The sequence below is a fragment of the Atractosteus spatula genome, chromosome 5 (genome assembly GCF_055471065.1).
Source record: "Atractosteus spatula isolate fAtrSpa1 chromosome 5, fAtrSpa1.hap1, whole genome shotgun sequence".
Lineage (NCBI taxonomy): Eukaryota > Metazoa > Chordata > Actinopteri > Semionotiformes > Lepisosteidae > Atractosteus > Atractosteus spatula.
Genome location: NC_142710.1, coordinates 3,261,115 through 3,283,356, shown reverse-complemented (window position 1 = coordinate 3,283,356; position 22,242 = coordinate 3,261,115). Strand labels below are relative to the sequence as shown.

The window sequence follows — 22,242 nt, the reverse complement described above, 5'->3', positions numbered from 1 at the left end:
TATCGGTATAAAGTCAAATCGGTCAGGATCTCGGACTTTAATAAACGAGCACTTGGGTCTTACACTCTTTGCATAATAAGACCGTCAAAAGAAGCAGACCTTAATTTAAGATCGAAATATCAGAGTAGGTGTCCGAACTGTAGAGTCTTTATAATTTCCCCGCGAGGAAGGTCAAACAGATGACTGAAGCACAACAAAACAACACAATAAAAGTTTAGCCCCAGAATTTCAAAAAATACATTTCTCTGTCAGTAAGACCTAGACTCAAGCGGGCTGTGGTTTTTGTTGTAAACAGAGCACAGAGCACTTCTAAGACAGGCTTGTCACAGTGACGTGTAATTCTTCTTTAGAGACAGTGAGAAGGTCCTGAGCAGGTGGGCTAGGCTGTGAAAGCGCATGTCTAATGTAGACAGAGCCCAGTCATCACTGAGCGCGGTGTAGTAGTGCCGAGTGATCACTGTGTTGAAGTTAAAGTCTAAAGCGCTCGTGGAGCGGTAGATGTTGATGAAACGATTATCTTCATTTAACCTGTTTTCCTACTGTTTATCATCTTTAAATCCACTTAACATGGAATATTAAGGTGAAATTTTGTAACTATAAGGAATTGTTTGCAGCTGAAGATAATACGATATTTGCAATATTATCATACTGTGTATAGCCGGCAGTGGCGGCTAAACAAGAGGAAAATACACAGCAGTATTTCACCTTCTTCATAAACATTTTTTTGCTTATATAACCCAGCGCATCTGCGGCAGATTTGAATGCCACTCTCTCGCCTTTTATAAAACAGACATCTCTGTTTCTCAATTCACAGACGCAGAATTACACATCGTGCGTTGTTAAAGAGGTCAGTCCTATACTTCTCAGAATTATAATAAATTTATATTCCTAAATATCGTTCTCGTAACTCTAGGGGATTTCGTGAAAACGCTACAGGCCAAAATCGCTTTCGAGCTTCAAGCTAACTTCACCGCGGTCGCTCCCCGTCAGTATGGCGCACAGGAGGATCCCCGCTTTTTACGCGGGAGACCGGGGTACGTTTCTGCGACGGGGCGCTGGTTTCATTTTTAACAAGCTGACTTCACTTACAATTAAACGTTTGTTTAAACTCATATCAGAAGAATAACGAATTCCGTTGCATTTTCCAACAATAACGTGCAATTAAACAGGTGAAAACGCCATTTGCTTTCACTGCGATGTTATTGTGATTCCTGTCAGAAGCGCGTATGGACACGTGTAACTTCTCTCCAGTGTGATGACAGTTTCTGAAGCAGGGAGAGAGATCTTATATACATTTCCCTTCCAAAGGGGCAGTCGGTCAACTTTTAGAAGTTTTTCGAAAATCTGAGTTAGATTTTTTTTAATCCGTAATTGTTATTACAATCTCCTGCAAAAAGAAGGATGAAGATGAACTAAACGCTGAAACCTAAAAGATCAGCCCTGAGAGGAAATGTCTCCTGACAGTGAACAGATCTCTCGCTCAGCGGTAGACACGCGCTCCTCGTTAGTGTAGTTGTGTCTTTAAAAGTGGCTCAACTGTCTGGTTTCATCAAGAGTGGAAACAACAGAAATAGACTACAAACTGAAATTAATCACTTCACCATTAATGAATTTATATTACTCACTAACAGTTTATAGGCGTCTTTACACATCCGAGACCCGGTGAAAACACCATTTCCTCTCACCTGGCCCATGCTCTGTCGGAAGGACTTCTTAACGCGTTTTAAAACTCAAAACCGAAGCTGAAATAATCGATTCCGAACGTGATAGTAGCCTCTGTGGGGGAGCAGTAGCGGTTCCACAGCTGGGAACAAGTTTCTGAAGATAATCGAAATGAAAGCCAAATCGCCAAATCCTGAAATATCAGCCCCGAGAGGAAACGTCTCCTGAGAGGAAACAGAGCTCCCGCTCCTCGTTAGTATAGGGGTGAGTATCCCCACCTGTAACCCGGAAGAATCTTTTTAGAAGTTCATCCGAAGATGAAACAATTCCGTTAATTTCTGCGATTTCCACCAATAAAGAGAAGTGGAAGTAATTTTGGTTTATTCATAGGTCGTCTTTTCATAATGATGTGTATTTCAAACCCGCGACCTTGGCGTTATTAGCACCACGCTCTAACCAACTGAACTAACCGGCCTCGTTAGTCAAGTATCTACCGCTGAGTTTTCCTACCTTCTGTTTTCTTAGTGGATCTGCTGGTGATGATCGATATAGAGAGAAAGAAATAGCAAATTAATCATGCAGAGAGATTTTGGGTTGGAAATGATGCGGGAACGCGTCTGTGTCAGTTCGGGAGAAGGTGAGGATGCGTGTGTAGTCGGGGCCATGTGGTTAAGGTGATGGACTAGAATAAATTCAAGTAACATCCCTGTTAACATTTAATTCCTATCAGACTGAGCTGCACGTTTGTCGTATCATTTTATCTGACAGGGAGTCTCTCTGTGTCACAGTTCTCGTCATTCGCCTCTGGTACGGAGGAAATCCTGCGCTTGAACTCGATGGTTGCTGATAATGTCGGCTGACAGCTCTCCTTCAGGGGAGAGCCATAGGGACAGAGAGGCGCCTCAGGAACGGCAATTCAAATCTCCATCTCCAACTAAACCCCATTCCTCTCTCCCTTTCAGCGTCATCGCCGAAAGACTCAAGTGGACCAGGGCTCCCCAGTACCCGGGCTGGGGTCCCCCTCTCTGCTCCTGAGCCCAGCAGCTCTTTGAAGGCCAGCAGGCAAGTGTGGGCAACAGTCCTGCTACAGGAGACCTCTCTCCAGGACAGGCAGGCCTTTTAAACACAGGAGGGGAGGCCATCAGGCCAGCAGTCTTGCGTGGCTCCACCTTTCCGTAAGCTCTCCGTACCCCCTGTTCAGACAGCTGCAGCACAAGCTCCCCAGGCTCACTGGGCGTTCTGGGTGAAGGGTCCGTGTTGTGAGCATCAGACCTGGCATAGAAGTTGTTTAGTTGGTCAGGCAGTGAATCATCAGCTGTTGTTTTAACAACCGTTTGTCCTTTATAATTAATGACAGCCCTCAGGCCATTCCAGAGGTGCGCTGTGTTAATGCCCCCACATTGTGATTCAAGCCTGTCTCTGTCGTCCCTTTTCGCATGTCTGATGGCCCTCTCCAGGTCACACCTGGCTTTCCTGTACAGCCCAAGATCTCCAGAGTTGAAGGCCACAGACCGCTCCTTCAGCTTGGCTTTGATTTTATTCTTGAACCATGGTTTTTGAGTGGGGCATGACTTCATTCTTTTATTTGGACCACAAATGTCAACACAGTATTTGATACACTGTGAAACTGTATTATCATGATTATCACAAGGTAGAATCACTTAAATGAACTGAAATTGTTCATTTATACCATAAGATATTTTGAAACATTAAATGTATTTTATAACTAATTTCTTACTTTCATTTCTCCTACACGCACTATTGTTACGAACAGAAACTAAGAAACGAAGAAGAAACACCAGATACTGAGCTCTGGCTCGTTCATTCCTGTGCTGTATTGTCTTTGGCGACACCTGGTGGCCACAGCGGTCAGTCCGCCACGTCGCCCGTGAACAGGCAGCGCGCGTATTACAGCCTGGAAGACGCTCAGAGGGAAACCGGTTTCATTTCTGTCTCCTTCCTAATCCGCTCCGGGGTGGAATGATGAAAGTGGGAGACACTCTTTCCCCGTCACCAACGACACGATCCACACTCAGACTGCTTAGTTATAATTCCCGCTTGCTTTTTACTCCATTTCTGAACGTTGTTTGCCTGATATACGGTTCAAAGTTTTGTGGTCATCAGTTTAATGCGCTTTATATGACTTCGCGTGGTGTTCTGGTCTCTTGTCCGGTGAGTTATGAAGATGAGATCTTCTCTTTTCTTCAGCTCGGCGTTTTAATCTTTTGAGGGAATATGGTCTGTGTTACAACAGTCACACGGAAATAATGTTCATATATATCATGTTCATTCCGACAGGTGAATCGTCACCCCTTTTCGCCATCATTCTGAAAAGAACAATTTGAAATCTCACCAAGTGGCTTGTTGGTCTAGGGGTATGATTCTCACTTAGGGTGCGAAAAGTCTTGGGTTCAAATTCTGGATGAGCCCGGTTTCATTATGTGATAGGAAGACATATCAAACTCACTTCTTACCTTTTGTCCGCGATAAACACGGTTCGATCCCTCGCTATGATGCTCGGTGTCCACTCACACCTTTTTAAAATAATGATACATGAGAGCAGCAGATAAACTCCGAGTGGTGAAGGTGTCTCCACCACCGGATCTTGTAAACTAGCAGTCAGCCCGTCAGCTGCAGCACCTGGCTATAACCTCACGACACTCGCTGTGCTGTGCTCCCGAGGAGGGCTGGATATGTCTTCCTACAATAATAGAAAAAAAGATGGTCTCTTCGCGCTAAGAGACCAGAGACAGGCCGGAGACAGGTTGGAAATGATCCGGGAACGAGCCCATGTCAGTTCGGAGAACGTAAGTTTTGCGGGTAGTCGTGGCCGAGTGGTTAAGGTGATAAACTGAAAATCCTTTGAGGTCTCCACGCGCAGGTACAAATCCTGCTGACTGGATTATGTTGTGGGACAATAAGTATGTAGTAGTAACAATGAAACATAATAGACAATGAGGAAGAGCAGAGAGTGGACATGCATTGAGGCTGAGGCCCTGCAGTTAGCTGTTGAGGATGTGCACTGCAGTGGGATAGAAACTGTTCTGGAGTCCAGTTGATCTTGTTTTAATAGCACGGTACCGCTTGCCAGAGCGCAGGGGGGAGAATTTGTTCCGGAATGGCTGGGATCCTAAATGATGGATTGGGATTTATTGTGACAGCGGATGGTGTGGATCTCACCGACTGATGGGAAACAGACCAGTGCAGTGAGACTCGCGCCGATCGTTTAGACTAGGCCAACGAGCCCACCCTTTCCCTCTCTCCTGCCAAATCTGTCGCAGATGCGTTTGTTTTTTATGAGCCATCTGATGGGTGAAGTCTAAAAAAGGCAATTCAAGTTTAATTGATCTAAACCCGCGGGAACTTCTGATTGCTGGAGAGACTCTACAGCTCTTGAAAGGAAACAGAGAGGCTGTTTCGCTACCTTTTGTGTTTGCTTAGTGAATCCGCTGGTGATTATCGGTATAGATAGATAGAAATCCCAAAACTGAGCACGAAGAGAGTGGGACGGAGTGGAAACGATGCGGGAACGAGCCCGTGTCAGTTCGGGTGAAGGTGGGTTTGTGTGTGTAGTTGTGGCCGAGTGGTTAAGATGCTGGACTTGAAATCCCTTTGAGTCTTAAAAACAGAGAGGCACCTCAATAACGGTCTGGGGAGGAACAAGGCGCCACTCAGAACGTGTGTCATTTCTCATCACGCAGCGCTGATTCACTGAGAAAACACCATTGCTAGGTGGTGCTAGTGGAGTGGTAGATGTTGGTGAAATGATTATCTTCATTTAATCTGTTCTCCAACTGTTTATCATCTTTAAATCCACTTAATATGGAATATTAAAATGAAATGTTGTAACTATAAGGAATTGTTTGCAGCTGAAAATAATACGATATTTGAAATATTATCATATTGTCTATAGCCGGCAGTGGCGGCTAAAAATGAGGAAAATACACAGCAGTATTTCACCTTCTTCATAAACATTTTTTTGCTGATATAACCCAGCGCATCTGCGACAGATTTGAATGCCGGAGTCTCGCTGTATTTCTAATACCATTGTGATACTCGAGGAACGTAGTGCGGTCGCGGTGCCTCATGGGACCGGCTGGCCTCATTGTCAGAAGTTAGGATGGCCGAGCGGTCTAAGGCGCTGCGTTCAGGTCGCAGTCTCCTCTGGAGGCATGGGTTCGAATCCCACTCCTGACACACACAGCTTTCTTATCGGTATAAACTATAGAAATATAATAAATATATCACAGAGACATTCTCATCTTTTCTCCGTAGAGCGCCAGTGAAGGAAGCACTAAGTACTGCACACCGAAATTGTTTCTACAGCATCTCGCGAGCTGAACCCTGAGCACGAACTGCAGGAGCTGTGAATCAGAACATTTCAATTCATCTGATCAGTAAATGAATATGCAGGACCCGTTAATATAGGTTTGTTACCTTGTCTTTCCTGTTTGCACAGTATATAACTGAACGTCCCTCGTAATTTGAAAGAGACCGGATAAGGACACGGAGCTACTAACGCGATTCTCATTGCAATTAGTCCCGAGACAAGCGAGTCCAGTGGCTGCGGGTTTGAAGGTGAACATGTCTCGTATTCTAAAGGCTTCTGCTTCTACTGATGAATTGCTGTTTCAGCTCTAACGGGAGACGAGTTTGTCTCATTTTCAGTTAAAACGTTGTTTTTTTTAAACTGATGTGAGGTAGTTAAAGAGTTATCCGTCTCCCCGTCGGGGAATCGAACCCCGGTATCCCGCGTGACAGGCGGGGATACTCACCACAATACTAACAAGGAGCACGTGCTTGGTGTTAGTTGTGAGCTCTGTTTCCTGTGTTCTTCCTCTCAGGGCTGATGTTTCCAGTTCAGCCTGTTAATATGATTCTTCACAGAATTGAGAATGAAAATGTGGAGAGATGTTATACAAATTTCCTTTTTCCGACTAATCTAACTGCTGCTCCAAAGGTGAAACCCGTCAACTCTTAAAAGGTTTTTGAAAATCTGCCTGAATGTGATTTTGTTTAAAAATCTTTCTCTATTTATTATAACAATCGCTGACAAAAATATTACGATGAACTTTTGAAAACAATGAAACTAAAAGGATGAAACCAAGCGCTCTTAGCTACTTATTGAGTGTTCATGAGCGTAAATAAACAACTGAAAGCAGGTGAACTCACCGTGTGCTTTCACTCGTCCCAAGCTCAATTAAAATAACTTTCCAGCGTTAGAAACCTCATTTCTGACATTGTTTGCCTGCTGTATGTTTCAAAGTTTTGTGGTCATCAGTTTAATGCGCTTTATATGACTTCGCGTGGTGTTCTGGTCTCTTGTCCGGTGAGTTATGAAGATGAGATCTCTTTTCTTTAGCCCGGCGTTTTAATCTTTTGGGGGAATATGGTCTGAGTTACAACTAATCACCCAGCCTCGTTAGCGCAGTAGGTAGCGGGTCAGTCTCATTTACTCTTCTGACACAGGCGGCTCCTGTTCGCTCATACACGCGTGTTCTTGCATACCTCGTGGAAAGCGTGACCTTTCCAAGGGAGAAAAGCACAGCCCAGTGCTCGATCGGAGTCTCCGGGCTGTTTTTGTCCTTGTGCGTTTAACACAGAAGCACGTCTGACAGCAACAGATCACGCAGTGGGTAGTAGGAGGCTGGTTAACTCAGTTGGTTAGAGCGTGGTGCTCATAACGCCACGGTCGCGGTTTCGATCCCCGTACGGGCCACTGTTTCAACTTTTATAAAACAGACACCTCTGTTTCTCAATTCACAGACGCAGGATTATACATCCTGCGTTCTTAATAAGAAGTTAAAAAAAATCTAAGACAGGCTTGTCACAAAGACGTGTACATTTTCTTTAGAAAGTGTGAGAAGGTCCTGAGCAGGTGGGCTAGGCTGTGAAAGAGCATGTCTAATGTAGACAGAGCCCAGTCATCTCTGAGCGCGGTGTAGGAGTGCCGAGTGATCACTTTGTTGAAGTTAAAGTCTAGAGCGCTCGTGGAGCGGTAGATGTTGGTGAAACGATTATCTTCATTAAATCTCTTTTCCTACTGTTTAGCATCTTTAAATCCACTTAATATGGAATATTAAGGTGAAATTTTGTAACTATAATTAATTGTTTGCAGCTGAAAATAATACGATATTTGCAATATTATCATACTGTGTATAGCCGGCAGTGGCGGCTAAAAATGAGGAAAATACACAGCAGTATTTCACCTTCTTCATAAACATTGTTTTGCTTATAAAACAGATCTGAATGCCGGAGTCTCGCTGCATTTCTAATACCAGTGTGATACTCGAGGACCGTAGTGGGGTCCTGGTGGTTGATGGGATCAGCTGGCGGAGGAGCAGGTGAGGCTGTGCGTGTAGTTGTGGCCGAGTGGTTAAGGCGATGGACTACAGCTTTATTGGGGTCTCCCCGTGCAGTTCATAACCTGCCGACTACGTGATGCTTTATGGTAAATTCAAATGATGTGTCTGTTAACATTTAAATTTCTGTCTGGGTTGCATGTCTGTCCTACAGATGCAGCCATTCAAAGTGCGCGTTACAGACACGTACCACAGGTGGCGTCGCGCATTGTGACGCAAGATGACGCGCGGCACTGCAGTATGTGATTGGATGACCGACAGGCGCACTCGTGGTCGGTTGGTCTGTCGTAGAAAGACTTACAGTAAACGTCTTTGCTGTGCCCGTTGTAGATATAGAATTTTACCACTGAAGGGAAATCTTAGTAGCTGAGCATAAAAAGAATAGGAGCATACTGTAACGCGTGTGAAGGCCATAAACGATATTAATTTTGGAACATAAACATACAGTACTGTATATGGCTGGTCTTGGTACTTTAAAGAAAAAATACACACCAGTATTCCATTTCTCCCTAAACATTTTAAGCATCGAAGTCTTTAACTAAAGAGATACCGGAGTCAACAAGCATACTTTTAGAATTTGATTAATAGGGAATATAATATGGAATCGCGTATCTAAAGAATTTAATAACGATATTATTATATTCTACGTGCCCGCTTATCAGCTCATGGGTTGTGTGTTCAAATCCAGCTGGTGCTGGACTTTTCTTTTAACAAACATTTCTTCGAAAAAATAGAATAGCGATATTATGGACAATCAATTGACTTTTATATTTCAAAATATCACAACATGATCGATTCTAAGTCATTTTTGATAACAATGAATAGTCACCTTCTTCCCTTCTGACAACGGTCCCTGCTTCTGCTTCCTGCTTCTATTGTGTGTGTGTGTGATAGAGTAAATTTTTATAGAGAAATGGAGGCTGGACAGTATGCGATACAATATAAACATTTATATTGATTTAAATCGTTTTTTGATTTAAATCGCAAACGCGTGTTTAATTATATGTGTTTTTTTAATCATAATCAGGCTAATGCAACATAAATTGATACAGTATCTCTGTCTTATTTTTAGTAAATAAAGTGCATTTTTGCACACTATATGTGCAAACATTTTATGATATTTCGCTGTTGTAAATGTCTGTGGACATGTGCTGGCTGGACAGGAGGCTCCGCTGTACACAGAGAGCTTAGAAGACAAAGATATCAATTTATTTTATTCAAAAATTTATATATCACCTTTAAAAGTGGAATCTCAAAGCAAAGTAAATACCCAACACTGATTGAACCCATCTGCCATGCTAATAAAACACCTTGAATTGAATTGAATTGAGGGAGAGAGGGGGGGAGGGCGCGCGGCAAATAAGATACACTCCACAGGCATCCACAACAGCAACATATGAAACGTTTGCACATATGGTTAAGTTATTACCTGGTTTTCAAAGTGCAATGAAATACAATATTGTTGTTGTTGCTGTTCTTGTTGTTTTTATCCTGTAAAGCATTTTGAGAAGCCACCTTTAAAGGCGAAATATACTGCAAAAGCGCTGATTCTTATGGAATGTGTTCCGCCGGTGATTCCAATTTTTTTTTATTTTTTTTTAATTGCGTATCTAAGGAAATCTCAGTATAACTTTGTTCATGAACCAACAGTGGCATGTTACATTATTATTAGTTTTTTTATTTCGAGAGACTGGATAAGTAGTTCAAGTGTTTTTTTTAACTTCCTGAAAAACAACTAATAATTTAACTATATGTGCAAACGTTTTATGATATGTCGCTGTTGTGAATGTCTGTGGACATGTGCTGGCTGGACAGGAGGCTCCACTGTACACAGAGAGCTTAGAAGACAAAGATATCAATTTATTTTAGTCAAAAATGTATATATCACCTTTAAAAGTGGAATCTCAAAGCAAAGTAAATACCCAACACTGATTGAACCCATCTGCCATGCTAATAAAACACCTTGAATTGAATTGAATTGAGGGAGAGAGGGGGGGAGGGCGCGCGGCAAATAAGATACACTCCACAGGCATCCACAACAGCAACATATGAAACGTTTGCACATATAGTTAAGTTATTACTTGGTTTTCAAAGTCGGGAGACATTAGAGGCTTGCCACACCCGGACTGTTAAACCAACACATTAGCACGTCAAAGCCCATTGAGGACCCGGGCGCAATAATTGTTTTGTCCCTTGATTTACTGATCTGCATTAATTATGGAAATCGAGTTCCTGCTCTGTGCAGACGACCTGGTCCCGCTGTCGCCCACAGAACAGAGGCTGCGCCAGAACCTGGCACTCCTGGAGCAGCACTGTCAGACCTGGGCGCTGACAGTCAATCTGGACAAGACAAGACAAGAGAGTTATGGTTTTCCAGAAAAAAAGCCAGACCTCAGGGAAACAGGTACAAATTCACACTTAACAACACATTAACACCTAACAACGGGAGCAGGGACGAATTAGGCCAGTACCCACTATTGTTAAACATACAGAAAAGGATATTAAAGTATTGAATATTAGTATTGGCTTTAGTATTAGCCATACAGAACATTAAAGTGCCCCTTTTCCATTCAGCGGGTGCCTGAGCCGCTGTGTCCTATCTTCTGACAGTCGCCGTTGTGAACAAACATTTCTTTGAAAAAATGAGACGTTTCCCTTGGTCAGAGATATAAATATATAATATATAAATAAATTAAATTTAACTAACATGTGAAATAGCGTGTGAAAAAGTTGTAGTTTAAGCTTTTCTGCTAATATAATATGGAATCGCGTATCTAAAGAATTTAATAACGATATGATTATATTCGTGTACTGCGACAGGGCTGTGTAGGGCTGTTTTGCCTCTCTCTTCATGCGACTGTACCAGGAAGAGGATTTCTTTCTATTCGAAACGTGTATTTTAAAAGTTTAAGAAGTAAAAACCTTACAGCGTACACAGATTTCTAAACCGATCAGGATCGTTATCTTTGTCTTATGCATAATAATGTTCACTGCTCTGTCCAGCAAATTAATAATAAACTTTATTTTATATAGCGTTTTAAACGAATAAGTAATTAGATTGCTCATAAACCTAATCACTTGCTTTTTCTTTTTATTTAGACTCAGATTTCAACTATAGATCGTATTATTAATAACCATAATAACAACCAACCAACAAAAACAACCATATAAACATAATACCAACCAAAAACATAGATAACGACCACAATACAAAATCAAATATATCAAACCATTATACTCTCGCAAATTCCTCCAATTATCATAATCCCGCCCCTTATGCAAAACCAAACCCTCCTCCCATCCCAGTTTATCCTCTTTATCATAAACAAAATCCACCTCAATTTTCAACATAAAGCATTACTGCTTACTGGGTTTTTGAGGGGGGGGGGAGGTGTCTTTCGCTGGAAGTCTCGCCTGCTTCTACTTTACGAGTACAACCCCCTCTCTGCAGGAGTGCTGGCTGTGACGAATTAAACCGGTTTCACAGGTATTTTCAAAGTAGGAAGTACAGTGTTAACTGGTAGCTGGGCTCCTCAATGAAATCGCTTTAACACGCTAATGCGTTGGTGTAACAGTCCGGGAGTGGCAAGCTTCTAATGTCAACTCGACTCGATTGGAAGACAATGAACGTATTTTAGCCCTAAATGAATTAATAGCAAACATGGTTTACATAAAATACATTTTTCCAAGAAAGTTTATAATAATGCGATCTATAGTTGAAATCTGAGCCTAAATATAAAGCAAAAGCATTTTCAGAGAGCAATCACGCTGTGTTTATGTAGAAAAAGCGATTAGGTTTATGAGCAATCTAATTACCTATTCGCCTAAAACGCTATATAAAATAAAGTTTATTTAGAGATGAATGATCAGTGTCGCAGTTTAAATAATTTTCGTAGGAGGGCTTGGACAGATTCCAAGTGCATTTTTGCAATTTACGTTGCATTGTCCAATGTGCTGTTGTAATACAGTTTAGAATACAGTTAGTCTAAGCTTTATCAGCTTTATTTATGGGTTGCAATTTTAAAAAAGTCAAAAACCGCACTCAAAATGCAATTTAGAGCTTTCTGGCAAGAGGAGACACCCAAATTATAATGTAACATGCCACTGTTTGTGCATGAACAAAGTTATACTGCAATTTTCCTTAGATACGCGATTAAAAAAAATAAATTTTTTGAATCCCCGGCGGAACACACTCCATAAGATTCAGCGCTTTTATACAGTATACCGCCTTTAAACACATATTTAAACACGCGTTTACGATTTAAATCAAAACGTGATTCAAATCAATATAAATGTTTATTTTGTAACACATAGGTGACTATTCATTGTTATTAAAAAGACTTAAATTCGATCATGTTGTGATATTTAGAAATATAAATTTGTTTGGTGCGAGTGAGGTTTTATTTAATCTCTGACCAAGGGAAACGTTTCATTTTTTCAAAGAAATGTTTGTTAAAAAATAAAGTCATAGTTCCATGGGATTCAATCACAGACCATGTGACATGGGAGTCAGGAAACTAACACACAGCGCCACCAGATTTGATAACACTATAAAAACGCTATAAAATAATGTGACTAGGCACAGAACAAGTTTACAGCACAGTACAATAATAAATGCTGACCATGACTTTAGAAGCATAAATTACCTTGCACTCAATTTAAACACAAGCTGTCTTTAGCCCTCTAAGCTGGTTCATACAGAAATGTAGAGATCCAGGCTCAGAACACACAGCTTCATTAGCGAATACATATGCAGGACAACTAGAGAAGACGTTTTACAGAGGATGGATTTTTAGAAACATCCCATCAGTGACATCACTGAAGTCAACTCCTAGGTACTGTAACTGTCGTGTGGATAGTTTCACAAGAATCAGACAAAGGTTTAAGCATCGCTTGTTCTAGATAAAACTGCAAAAAAAAAACAACAACCCATAACGTACTTCTTTGCGGCTCTGTTTGCCCAAATCATATATTCACAACGTGAAATTTAGAAAATAATATTACGTAACCAAAACCGCAATATGGAAACAGAACCTGTGTAATTGTTGATAGATGATGTACTCGTAACATTTTTACAAGACGAACTACAACATTTAAAAAATGACTTGTATGTACTTGATATCTCTAATCAATCCACGGCGACATTGTTAAAGCAGAGTCCCAGCACAAAACGAAACTAAAACGCCCTGGGCATACCGTTTCGCGCTTCTTATTAGTTGCTCAAAAGTGCATAATATAAACCTAGAAACATATACAGTACGTGAGCAGTATTTACGTATTGTTGGAACTTTCAGGGATGGTTTCCGAAACTAAGGCTGTATTTATGTACTGTAGTATCGGTGTTAAGACATACCTCTCAAATACTGTAAATCAAGTTAAAAATATCTCAAGACCGATTCTGGTCATAATGAAACCATGTTTCGTGTATGTTTTCTTTAAAGTACCGAGACCAGCCATATACTGTATGTTTATGTTCCAAAATTAATATCGTTTATGGCCTTCACACGCGTTGCAGTATGCTCCTATTCTTTTTATGCTCAGCTACTAAGATTTCCCTTCAGTGGTAAAATTAGATATGAATATTCAATACTTAAACGGGCACAGTTAAGACATTAAATATACATATACATACTTTACAGTATACAGTACAGTTTTCATACGGTAATATGTTTATGTTCCTAAATCAATCTCTTTTATGAGCATGTGAAAGGCATGGTGAATCGATTCTCAAAAATTACTGTACTTTGCATGATTGAAAACAAATGCGTGATTGCGAAATGCTGTGGTGTTACTTTTACAAAGACGGTCAATGAAAAAAAGAATGTTGACTAGGGCAATACTTTGAGTTTACACTTACAGCTTGTCCAAGGTCATTCATTAGTAATACTATTAGTAATATCTTCGTTAAAGACTTTGATGGCCACAGCTCAAAATTCCAGATACTATTATTTTGCTTGTCGTATTATAGGAGAATTTACGGTAACTAGCGGTATTTACCGGTAACTTGCGGTAGACTGCGTACAGCGTACCGGAAAATAATGCGGTATCGCCCGCGCATTTTGAATGGCTGCATCTGTATCTTTCTATCTGACAGGGAGTGTCTCTGTGTCACAGTTCTCGTCATTCGTGATCCTGCGCTTGAACTCGACCGGTTGCTGATAACGTCGGCTGACAGGTCTACTTCAGGGGAGAGTTGTGGGTACAGAGAGGTGCCTCAGTATCGTCTTTGAGAGGAATAAGGCGTCACTCAGAACGCGCATCATTTCTCATCTCACAGCGCCGGTAGCGCAGCGCTGATCCACTGACCAAAGACCATCGCCAGGTGGCGCTTGTGGAGTGTTAGATAGTGATACTGACTCGTGAACAGCACCCCCTATCCCCATGTACTGTCTGTCTAATAGTGCCGACAAAATCATATAAAAATAAAGAAAAATTTCACAACCCAAAGCAATGCTGTGAAAGGTGAGGGGGCCTCCTAGTGTGTAAAACACTTGGTTAGAGCATTGTGGGTGTTGTGCTTAAAAAGCTATTAAGTCATGAATAAGACCCCCTATTCCAGTAAATTACCTGTAGTGCTAACTTAAAAAACTTAAAAAAGAATGAAAGAATAAAGTTTCACAAACCAAAGCAAGGATGTGAAAGGTCAGGGGGCCTGCCTAGTGTGTAAAACTCTTGGTTAGAGCATTGTGGGTGCTGTAGTTTAAATGCTATTGCCTCGTGAACAGCACCCCCCCATCCCAGTGCACAGTGCCACATTCCATAAAACCACCAGAAAAAGAGATTCACAACGCAAAGCTGTGTCAGTCTTCTGTGTAAAAAAATCGGTTTGAACATCATGGGTGCTGTTTTTAAAAAGCTGTTGAGTAAAGAATGGGAATTTTCCTGCTGTCAGCAGTATTGTGAATATAGTTGACCCCTACTTGAATGAAAACAGGACATACAGAAAGGGTTTCAGAAATCAAACAAAGCCTTATTCCCGTGTTTACAGTCTGGGTAACTGGAGACTGTGCTGTTCTGTTTCCTATGGTCAGATACGGGTTTTTCGCAGTAAACTCCAGTGAGCAGTATTTCTTGCGTTGTGAACGTCCGTATGTACACTGCTGTCCCCCAATGTTCCAGATGGTGTGTAATTGCGCATCAATCAAAACGCTGAGTGTCAGAAAAAAATAATGAGCTCGCTGATGCGTTTATGTAGAGCTTGTGATACTTTTCACAAGTCGTGAAAGTTGTGTTTAGTGTACCATTTCATCTGGTAGGGGATCCCTCTCTGTCACTCCTGACACACAGCTTTCCTCATGTTGCCGTGTCAGAGCACATCTGATCGACTGGTCTTCTCTCTTGCGGGATGATGGGACTCTTCCTCAGAGAGACGCTCCCACCTGCGTCCGCTCTTCATCAAGAGCAGAAACAACAGAAACAGACTACAAACTGCAATTAACTACTTTATGTTTTCCCAAACCGACTACTATAGCCCTCCACTCACTGGGGTATCTAAATCCACAGTGAACAAACTCCAGTCTGTCCAAAACTCAGCAGCCAGAATCCTGACCAGGTCTAGTGCAAGTGATCACATTACTCCTGTCCTGGAGTCCTTGCACTGGCTTCCTGTCCAATTCCGTGTGGACTTTAAGATCCTCATGCTCACCTGTAAGACTCTGCATGGCTTGGCACAAATTGCAGTTTGTAGTCCGGTAAACGGTACCAAAGCATTCGGTCCAAGTCCAACAGACTATGGAATACCTTCTACCTCCAGGCAATAAGACTGCTAAGTAGCCAACCTGTACCTCCTTAGCAAATCACCTGTAATGGCTACATGGACACACAATTCTCACTATATTCAGAATAACTGCACTACATGTATATACTGCATACACCATGGACACATAACAGCTCTACTCACATTGAGTTTTATTCAATTTCAAAATGTAACCTCAATTTTGTGATTTTTGTGTTTTTGTGAATTTTTGTGATTCTTGCAATTTTTGTGAGCTTGCAGAAAAAGACATTTCATTGCCAGTAACTACTGCTGCACGCCGTATTGTTGTGCATTTGATAAATAAACTTTGATTGGATTTGATTTGACCTCATATGAAGTGGATTCAAAACTCAAGTTCATAACAAGAGTCTACCAGGAGTGGGGATTGAACCCACGAGGACATTTATTGTTGTGGTCATTCTATGAAGTGCTTTGAGAAGCCACTTTTAAAGGCACTATATAAAATAAAAATTATTAACATACACAGTCAAGTTGTTCACTCATCACAGAGCTCTTAAAAGGAAACACCCCAGGTGGGACTCGAACCCACAATCCCTGGCTTAGGAGGCCAGTGCCTTATCCATTAGGCCACTGGGGCCCATACTTCACAAGGGATTCATTCAGGTCAGATGACAATTAATATGTTTCTGCTTCATCAATAATTCTTGTGAAATTACAGATTTTATTCAGTAATAAGTTTACTGTGACCCGAGAGGGACTGGTGTCCAGTTCCGGTGTTGCAGGTGTCACCTTGTTGTTGCTTCATCGCCCATTCCTGTGGAAGTACAGATTGTAATGAGATGTTTTGTGAGATGTAACTGTGTGTGATTTTTGAAATGCAATTAATGATCGACAGTGACTGATGATCCGTTCCCGACACCCGAAGAAGGCTCCGCAGCCCAAACGTTGTGTCTTCTCTTTTCAGCAGGAATAAATGTTTACTTGTTCCCGTGATGTGTGATTATTGTTCCTGAAAACATCATTAACTGTGAAAGTTCCCCCTGAGAGTTTTGATCACTGCGTGTGAAAGAAAAGAAGAGCTCTTTCAGGTCCAATTCCGGATCGGAACCCCAGGCGAACTGAACCGACTGCTTCGGATCGGGACAGAGCCGGACGCTGCGGGTCGTTAGAACCGAGGGCGGGACTTCTATGGCGAACAGAAGAAAACCAAACCCACCGATCTTTCCACCAATTCAATAGTGAGGGACGTTCACTTATATACAAACAGCAGATCGACAACGTCAGAATCCTATATTAGTGTGTCCTGCATATTAAGTTACTAATTAAAAAAATAATGTCCAATAATAAAGAATAAAATGAGTTTATTTTTGAGTCAGATCTAGACTCAAGCAGGCGGCATGTTCTGGATTGCTGTTTCAGCTCTAACCGGAGACTGGAGTTTGTCTCATTTTCAATCACACATGAAATACTTTCACACACGAGGGGAAACAAGCCTGTGTGAGAAGTGTGGTTCGACCCCGTGCCTCTAGTGAAGACCGTCAATGGGATTAAAGACGAGCTTGTGCCCCGGTGCTCTTTTCAGAGGGGCTCCTTCCTGCACAGATTGCCGGTTGTTTAACATTTCACCATGGACGCATCAGTCTCATACTCTCAAGGTTGTGAGTTTGATCCCCACACGGGGCAGGGATGTAGTCCCTTTTACTCTTCTGACACAGGCGGCTCCTACACGAATGTTCTTGCCTACCTCGTGGAATGCGTGACCTTTCCAAGGGGGAAAAGCACAGCCCAGTGCTCGATCCGAGTCTCTGGGCTGTTTTTGTCCTTGTGCGTTTAACACAGAAGCACGTCTGACAGCAACAAATCAGACAGGATGCAGCAGGAGGCTGATTAGCTCGGTTTGTTAGAGTGTGGTGCTAATAACACTAGGATCATGGGTTTGATCCCTGTACGGGCCACTGTCTAACCTTTTATAAAACAGACACCTCTCTTTCTCAATTCACAGATGCAGAATTATACATCCTGCGTTGTTAATGAGAAGTTAAAAAATCAAAAAAATCTAAGACAGGCTTGTCACAATGACGTGTAAATCTTCTTAAGAGACTGTGAAAAAGTCCTGAGCAGGTGGGCCAGGCTGTGAAAGAGCATGTTTAATGTAGACAGAGCCCAGTCATCACTGAGCGAGGTGTATATAATATGGTCACAGTCACACGGAAATAATGTTCATATATTTAATGTTCATTTCAACATGAGCTGGAGCACAGCCACCATCCAGCCTTGTTAGTGCAGTAGGTAGTGCGTCAGTCTCATAATCTGAAGGTCGTGAGTTTGATTCTCACACGGGGCAGGGATCAGTGCCTTTTTGGGTTCTTCACAGATAGGGCATGAGACGTTCACTGTCACAAGTGTGTGTTCTTCACTTCCACGCCGAATACGAGGTGTTAAGTCCGCGATAAACAAGATTCGATTCCTCGCTATTATGCTCGGTGTCCACTCGCACATTTTTAAAATAATGATACATGAGAGCAGTGTCTCCACGACCGGATGTTGTAAACCAGCAGTCAGCCCGTCAGCTACAGCACCTGGCTATAACCTCATGACACTCGCTCTGCTGTGCTACTGAGGAGGGCTGGATATGTCTTGCTACAATAGAAAAAAAGACGGGTTCGTCCGGGATTTGAACCCCGGACCTCTCGCACCCAAAGCGAGAATCATTTAATCAATTAATAGTAAATTAAACACGAAGAGAGCAGGTTGGAGTGTAAATGATGCGGGAACGAGCCCGTGTTCGATACCCATCTCCCCTTTGGGAGGTAGTATTCACTACCAGTTTATGGGCGTCTTTACACATCCGAGAGCCAGTGAAAACACCATTTCCTCTCACATGGCCCGTGCTCTGTCGAAAGGACTTCTTAACGCGTTTTAAAACTCAAAACCGAAGCTGAAATAATCGTTTCCAAACGTGTTAGTAGCGTCTGTGGGGGAGCAGTAGCGGTACCACAGCTGGGAACACGTTCCTGAAGATAATCGAAATGAAAGCCAAATCCTGAACGATCAGCCCCGAGAGGAAACGTCTCCTGACAGGAAACAGAGCTCCCGCTCCTCGTTAGTATAGGGGTGAGTCTCACCGCCTGTCCCGCGGGAGAACCATTTTAGAAGTTCATCCGAAGACGAAACAATTCCGTTATTTTCTGCAATTTCCACCAATAAAGAGAAGTGGAAGTAATTTTGATTTATTCATAGGTCGTCTTTTCATCATGATGTGTATTTCTGCGTCAGTAGACTAGAAATAGTGGGTGTGTGAGAATGAGACTCACTGGCCTGTAACGGGATCAAACCCACAACCTTGGCGTTATTAGCACCACGCTCTAACCAGCTGAGCTAACCGGCTTCGCAAGTCAGCTATCTACCGCTGAGCTTTCCTACCTTTTGCTTTCTTAGTGAATCCGCTGGTGGTGATCGATATATAGAGAGAGAAATAGCAAATTAATCACGCAGAGAAATGTTGGGTTGGAAATGATGCGGGAACGAGCCTGGGTCAGTTCACGAGGAGTTGGGGATGTGTGTGTAGTCGTGGCCGAGTGGTTAAGGTGATGCACTAGAAATCCATTGGGGTCTCCCCATGCATGTTTGAATCCTGTTGACTACTTGTGTCTGTTTTTCCCTTATGTTAGATTCAAATAACATCAATTAACATTTGCATTCCTATCAGACTGGGCTGCACGTCTGTCCTATCTTTCTATCTGACAGGGAGTGTCTCTGTGTCACAGTTCTCGTCATTCGTGATCCTGCGCTTGAACTCGACCGGTTGCTGATCATGTCGGCTGACAGAGAGGCGCCTCAGGAACGACCATTCAAATCTCCATCTCCAACTAAACCCCATTCCTCTCTCCCTTTCAGCATCATCGCCACAAGACTCAACTGGACCAGGGCTCCCCAGTACCCGGGCTGGGGACCCCCTCTCTGCTCCCGAGCCCAGCAGGCAATTGGGGGCAACTCAGTCCTGCTACAGGAGACCTCCCTCCAGGACAGGCAGGCTGCAGCTAGACCTAGTGCTGGGGGACCACTAGGGGGCGCTCTGGCCAACACCCCACACTGCAACAGGGCACTGGAGGACATGAGCTGCAGCCCCCTTCACCTAAAAAACCACCCTGTGGCTCAAGACACTGCGCACTGTCACACTCAAGAGACAGGACGGGACACCAGGTAACACTTGACCTTTGTTTATTTCCAACAATTAAATCAGCTGGGAACACAATCACATCAGGATTTAGAGTACAGGAGGAAAGCAAAGAGGCACACAGAACCAGTTTAATTACTTTCTAACTGCTCATTTTAAACCCCTTTGTTCCAATAAAATTATTTTTCTCCATAAAAGAGAAACTGATCGTCACTCCTCGACGTCTGTAGGCCCCTATGAGAAATCTGGTTAGTGGATTGTTTAACAATTTGAAATGATTCTTTCCGACGCCATTCTAAATGGATTTGAAAGATGTAATTGTGTGTCATTATTGAAATCTAGTTCACGATCAACAGTGACTCATGATGTTGGTTTCTGAAAATATTAGACTGTGACAGCTCCCCCTGAAAGTTTTGTACGCTGCCTGTGAAAGAATAGAACAGCTCTTTCAGGTCCGAGTCCGGCTCGGAACCCCAGGCGAACTGAACCGACTGCTTCGGATCGGGACAGAGCCGGAGGTGGGACTTCTGTGGTGAACAGAAGAAAACCAAACCCACCGATCTTTCAATAGTGAGGGACGTTCACTTATATACAAACAGCAGATCGACAAAGTCAGAATCCTACATTAGTGTGTCCTGCATATTAAGTTATATTAAGTTACTAATTAAAAAAAATAATGTCCAATAATAAAGGGGGGTGAGCTCAGCTGGTAGAGCGTCCTTCTGCCTCCTCCAGGAGTGAGTTTAGAGCTCTGTGTGCCGACAGGTCTCCTGTATCCACATTCGCTCCTTGCGGAGAGAGCGCTGTGCGATTGTTAAGCGTTCAACAGCCGCTCCTCCTGCTCATCTTCTCTTCGCATGAAGCGTGGCTCCGGCGTTCTCTGCTGAAATCTCATCTCCGCAGATCGGGAGTCGGAGGGCCAAGCGAGCCGCAGACATGTCGGTGGCTGACGAGGGCTCGCTACTGAGGCAGGGAGGCCACTTCAGCCAGAAGGACTTGTGCGAGGTGAGATCTCAAAGACGGACTCCCAACAGAATCAAGGAGAAAAAGTATTGGTGAGATCAAAAGGCGGATTCAATATCCAGCAGGGAGCATCGCTAGATTAGGGAACAGACGCTTGAAATCCCTGAGTGGCTCGTTTTCAAGAGCAGTGCCACGTTTGGCCTCGTTAGTGCAGTAGGTAGCGTGTCAGTCTCATAATCTGAAGGTCGTGAGTTCGATCCTCACACGGGGCAGGACTGTGGTCTCTTTAGCTCTTCTGACAAGGGCAGCTCCTGTTCGCTCATACACTCGTGTTCTTACCTCCCTCGTGGAATGCGTGACCTTTCCAAGGGAGAAAAGCACAGCCGCATTAGCCGATCGGAGGCTCCAGGCTGTTTTTGTCCTTGTGCGTTTAGCACAGAAGCACGTCCGACAGCAACAGATCACACAGCTCATTAAGACTGGCCACATGTGTGCAGTATGTGCAGCAGTTTTTTCTCGAGTTTTGTGTTTTTTGTCATTTATTTGCTGCTAAATTTCGGTATAAAGTCAAATCAAACCGTCATTTTTCTACATGAAATGTATTCAGTTGCACAGTAAACAGAGACATCTATATCTACTGTACATGATTACAAGCACCTTGTGGCTCGTTGGTCTAGGGACATGATTCTTGCTTAGGGTGTTCAAATCCCAAAGCCAAAAAAAGGATCATACCCCTAGACCAACGAGCCATACAAAATCTTTCACCTCAAGTTTCACAGGTGTTCTTCACGCACAGAGACCGGAGACAGACCACTGCAGTGAGTGCAGTTGGTTCGACTGACCAACGAGCCTACCCTTCCCCTCTTTCCTGCCAAATCTGTCGCAGATGCGTTTGGTTTTTATGAGCCATCTGATGGGTGAAGTTCAGAAAAGGCAATTCAAGTTTAATTTATCTAAACCCGCGGGAACTTCTGAGACTCTACAGCTCTTGAAAGGAAACAGTGGGGCTGTTTCGCTACCTTTTGTGTTTGCTTAGTGAATCCGCTGGTGATTATCGGTATAGAGAGATAGAAATCTCAAAACTGAGCACGAAGAGAGCGGGTTGGAATGGAAATAACGCGGGAACGAGCCCGTGTCAGTTCGGGAGAAGGCGGGGTTGTGCGGGTAGTCGTGGCCGAGTGGTTAAGGTGATAGAGAGGTGCCTCAGTAATGGCCTGGAGAGGAACAAGGCGCCCCTCAGAACGCTCGTCATTTCTCATCACACAGCGCCGGTAGCGCAGCGCTGATTCACAGACCAAAGACCATCGCTATGTGGTGCTTGTGGAGGGGTAGATGTTGGTGAAAAGATTATCTTCATTTAA

The 22,242-nt window shown here is 43.0% G+C and overlaps 4 non-coding genes across 4 annotated transcripts; 3 read left to right on the top strand and 1 right to left on the bottom strand.

Moving 5' to 3' along the window:
• The first annotated feature begins 5,776 nt into the window (after positions 1-5,776).
• On the top strand, positions 5,777-5,859 carry trnal-cag (transfer RNA leucine (anticodon CAG)). Its single transcript has one exon. It is a non-coding gene; the product is annotated as a tRNA-Leu (tRNA).
• Positions 5,860-16,305: 10,446 nt separating this feature from the next.
• On the bottom strand, positions 16,306-16,378 carry trnar-ccu (transfer RNA arginine (anticodon CCU)). Its single transcript has one exon. It is a non-coding gene; the product is annotated as a tRNA-Arg (tRNA).
• Positions 16,379-18,012: 1,634 nt separating this feature from the next.
• Positions 18,013-18,085, top strand: trnam-cau (transfer RNA methionine (anticodon CAU)). The gene has a single exon. It is a non-coding gene; the product is annotated as a tRNA-Met (tRNA).
• A 2,995-nt stretch (positions 18,086-21,080) lies between these two features.
• trnam-cau (transfer RNA methionine (anticodon CAU)) lies at positions 21,081-21,153 on the top strand. Its single transcript has one exon. It is a non-coding gene; the product is annotated as a tRNA-Met (tRNA).
• Positions 21,154-22,242: the final 1,089 nt, after the last annotated feature.